Genomic DNA, 4992 nt, shown 5'->3' with positions numbered 1-4992 from the left:
CTACTCCTCCTATGCTTCTTGAATCTTTTTGAGGGAAAAGGAAGAGGAGATCTAGATCTACATTCCTACCAATCAAATCCCTCTCTTTGTGAGGGGAATCCACTAGATCTAGATCTTGGAGAAATTTGGTGTTCCTCCTCTTATTTGTTCTTCCTCTCTTATTCCCCCAATAACTTTTGTAGCTTTGTTGGAATTTGAGAGAGAAGGACTTGAGCATCTTTGTGGTGTTCTTGCCATTGCATTTGGTGCATCGGTTTGAGTTCTCCACGGTGATTCGTGGAGGTGAAAGCAAGAAGGTTGTTACTCTTGGGTTCTTGGAACCCTAGACAGATTCTAGGCCTTTGTGGCATCTTAGTGGTGTTCTTGGGGACTCCAATTAAGTTGTGGAGAATCTTCAAGGGCAAGGCCTTTGTGGCATCTTAGTGGTGTTCTTGGGGACTCCAATTAAGTTGTGGAGAATCTTCAAGGGCAAGGCCTTTGTGGCATCTTAGTGGTGTTCTTGGGGACTCCAATTAAGTTGTGGAGAATCTTCAAGGGCAAGGCCTTTGTGGCAATTTATTGGGAGCCTCCAATTAAGTTGTGGAGATAGCCCCAAGCTTTGTGCGGGTTCGGTGACCTTCCTAAGGTCCCATAGTGGATCGAGGACATCCCTTTTGGTGGGAATTCTCGAGGAGAATACGCTGGCCCTCGTGCATTTGGAGTGACTTGTCCTCCACACCGCTCCAACGGAGAGTAGCACTCGCAAGAGTGTGAACTTCGGGCTACATCGTTGTCTCCACGTCACTTCGGTTATTCCTATACCCGAGCTCTTTACTTATGCACTTTACTCGTGATAGCCATCGTGCTTGAAGTTATATATATATCTTGCTATCACATAAGTTGCTTGTCTTGCTTAGCATAAGTTGTTGGTGCACATAGGTGAACCATTGCTTAGAATAAGTTGTTGGTGCACATAGGTGAACCATAGTTTATAGGCTTTGGGCTTGACAAAGTAAACGCTAGTTTTATTCCGCATTTGTTAAGCCCATCTCGTAAAAGTTTTAAATCGCCTATTCACCCCCCCCCCTCGCCAAGAAGTTGACTCCCTGAAGGAGGAACTGGGCAAACTGAAGGAGAAGCTGAAAGAAGAAGAAACGTCGAGGCTGACTGCCGAGGCTCGGGCAGCTGAAAAGGATGAACTCCTTCGTCAGTCTTCCTTGGCTTTACTTGGTAATCTCTTTTGTACACCTCTGTCAATTATTGCACTTATGGATTCGATCCTTTGTCAACGACCTTTTCCATTTCATTCTCTTGCAGAAGCCGCCAACATCCCCGCCAATGCCTTGGACAAAGTTCCAAAGAACTCTCCGGCAAATGGTGTGTCGATGACTCTCGCCTCCCACCAGCTCACGCGGGAGCTTCTTGAAAAGGGGAAAGGTGCCATGGCGCGGATGCACTCGATGATCTTCCCCAAGATCAATCAAGACAAAACTCTGGGGCAGCTTATCGACGCCTTCGCGGTTGACACCAAGGAGGTTATCGAGGTATTCAAACGTACCTCGCGTACCTATGGTGCTCTCCTTGCCTTCCAACTTATGATGGGTCACGGCTTTAAGGCTGACATTGAAGAAATGTCTAAGGAGCTGCCGAAAGAACATGATGGGCGGTTTGTTGATTTAAGCATCTTCAAGATATCAGCTCTTAAGTGTACACGCCAGCTCCTCGAGCTGGTGTCATCAAAGAAGACATCGGCCGGCCCTAGTTTATCGACTCAAACCCAAGCCATTTGATTTTTGTAGCAAGCTTTTCTTTGAACTGGTGTGAAACAATGTCCTGTCGGATAACTTCTGTTTGTAATAAACTTTGTGCTAGCAATGTTGCTAGCACACTCTTTGTTATGATATTTCCGCTTGTATTCTCCCGATGGGAGTACCTTCTGTCGTTGAGGTGAATCGATCTGTCATGCCTTTCACGTCTTTCCTTGCAGGTGTTCCCAGTGCCTGCATTTGTTGATGATTCTTCGGGTGCTCTTTCAAAAGATGATTGAGTGCAACGTATTAAGGATCGGATCACACAGTTGGAAAAGGACCTGCGCAACACCTACGCCTTGGCGGCCATTATCAAGAAGAAGGGCGAGATTGCGGCCGAAGTAGAGCGGTACGCTCTTACTGAACTGCAAAAAGCCACCGAAAGCTTGAACTGTGAGTTCCCTGGTCCTTGCACTCATTTCTCTTTTGTTCACGACGCATTGTCTGACCCTCTATTGATTCCTTTGCCAGTCATAGCTCTGAACCGTGCTGAGGAGAACAAACGGGTTCATGAACGCGTGAACGCATTAACACAGCTGTCATCAGCTATCGAAATTTTCTGGAGGGAGCACTCGAAAGCTTCGGCTGTTGCTCAGTTCCAAGATCGTGTCGAGCAAGTCCACCATTTCTTCGACAAGTGTTACAAAGGACTAAGAGTTATATGGAAGACAATGTTTCCGTTGAACGCAGCTTCCTCCCACTCGTTGACTTTAATGTCAGAATTCGAGCAATGCCAAGAAGGTCAAGAACCTGGTACGTGCCCAGGTGTTTGCGGGAGCTAGGTTTACGCTTGCCCTCGTCCTTGCACGGTATCCTTCGGCAGACTTGCTATCCATTGCCAATGCGACATGTGATTTGGAATTTCTATATCCGAAGGTTGTACTGCCGTCCAATGTAATTGTCGATAGGTTAGAAAAGGACTCAAAGGTACCTGAAGAGAAAGACATTCTGCAAGGGTAATTCAGGGTTAAGTTTGTTTTGTAAATAGGTATTTTGGCTACTTCATCCAAGTGTCTGGATTGTGTAATCGAGCCCTTTTGTTCGGTAGATACATGTATATGTATTTTTACCGTGTTGATGCTGTTAGCAAGTTTTGAAGGGGCAAATCTTAATTGCCCGTATGTGTATTCGTTGGTCAGCAAATCATTTGAGTGATCAGCTCGTGTTGCAGGTTTTGCTAAACCTGTTGTATGCGCAACTTTGCTTTCAACCGATGTATGTGTCGACAGTCACTCCCGAATATTTCGGGTGCAGTGAGTCTGCCGATGAGCCCGTTGTTCTTTGATATTTCCATAAGTAAAATATCGAACGTGGGTTGCGTTTATGTGTATTTCCAAACTCTTGCTATTTACGGCGCTCGTAGAGGCATCTAGAGCAGAGGGAAGAGTTAATGTCCTTGTTTGTTTTGCATCCTGTAGCACTCGTAGAGGGTTTTTTCGGAGCACGATCTTTTGCCGCGCACTATGTTGTACCATCATTCACCACGGGGCATGGGCAAGGTTTACAATGATGCGGTTTAGGTGCTCCGGTCAACTGCAATGCTTTTCAAGGAATCAAACTTAAGTTCTTATTAATAATAAAAAACGCGGGACTAAAGGGCGAAAAAAGGGAGAGCCCTGCTTGAAAAGGAAAGGGAAGCTAAACACTAATAGGTTGCTTAAGTGTTGAAGGGGTTCTTCTCATCTTCTGACTTGGTCACCATGTTAGTGGTTACCGAAGCGTTGTTGATTTCACCAGGGGCCTGAACGATGGTTGCCAGTGTCTTGTCGTCTCCTAAGTCTTCTGCGCCATCAGCTGCCGAAGCTTTTGCTGCCGAAGCTTTATCTGCAGAAGTTCGTGTTGTCGAAGCTTCAAGAGCAAGGTCGGCTGGCTTCTTCTTTGCTCCTCTGACGCGTTCTTCTTCCTTAGTATCGCGTGACGATGACTTCGAAGGAAGGTCAGTAATTTCCTGCCGCAGTCCAAACTTTGCAGCAATCCTCTAAAAGTCTCGATCACAATTGTCCGAGCGTGAGAAACTTCCATAGACTGTGATGTTTGTCCCGTTGCTCCCAGGCATTTTCAGCTTGAGGTATGCATAGTGCGGTACAGCCATGAACTTGGCATAAGCTGGCCTCCCGAGTATAGCGTGATACTGCGACTCCCAGTTCACGACTTCGAACTCGATCTTTTCCTTCCTGAAGTTGTCGGATTTGCCAAAGACGACGTTCAGGTAAACTTTGCCAAGAGAGTACTCCGGTGAAGTAGGGAGAATCCCATGAAAGCGGGTGTCCGATTCTTCTAGCATTCTCATGGTGATCCCCATACTCTTGATCGTGTCGAGAAATATCAGGTTTAGTCCGTGATACGTCTCCGACATATCGATAATTTCTTATGTTCCATGCCACATTATTGATGATATCTACATGTTTATGCATACTTTATGTCATATTTATGCATTTTCCGGCACTAACCTATTAACGAGATGCCGAAGAGCCGATTCTGTTGTTTTCTACTGTTTTTGGTTTCAGAAATCCTAGTAAGGAAATATTCTCGGAATTGGACGAAATCAACGCCCAGGTGCCTATTTTTGCACGAAGCTTCCAGAAGACCGGAGGACTTACGAAGTGGGGCCACGAGGTGGCCAGACAACAGGGCGGCGCGGCCCAAGCCCTGGCCACGCCGGGCTGGTGTGTGGGCCCCTCGTGACGCCCCTTTACCTGCCCTTCCGCCTACATATAGTCTTCGTCGCGAAACCCCCAGTACCGAGAGCCACGATACGGAAAACCTTCCAGAGACGCCGCCGCCGCCAATCCCATCTCGGGGATTCGGGAGATCGCCTCCGGCACCCTGCCGGAGAGGGGAATCATCTCCCGGAGGACTCATTCACCGCCATGGTCGCCTCCGGAGTGATGAGTGAGTAGTTCACCCCTGGACTATGGGTCCATAGCAGTAGCTAGATGGTCGTCTTCTCCTTATGTGCTTCATTGTCGGATCTTGTGAGCTGCCTAACATGATCAAGATCATCTATCTGTAATGCTATATGTTGTGTTTGTTGGGATTGATGGATAGAGAATACTATGTTATGTTGATTATCAATCTATTACCTATGTGTTGTTTATGATCTTGCATGCTCTCCGTTATTAGTAGAGGCTCTGGCCAAGTTTTTACTCTTAACTCCAAGAGGAAGTATTTATGCTCGATAGTGGGTTCATGCCTCCATTAAATG

This window comes from Lolium rigidum, chromosome 1, assembly GCF_022539505.1.
Source record: "Lolium rigidum isolate FL_2022 chromosome 1, APGP_CSIRO_Lrig_0.1, whole genome shotgun sequence".
Taxonomy (NCBI): Eukaryota; Viridiplantae; Streptophyta; class Magnoliopsida; order Poales; family Poaceae; genus Lolium; species Lolium rigidum.
The sequence above is the reverse complement of the archived record's forward strand: the minus strand, read 5'-3'. Positions refer to the sequence as shown.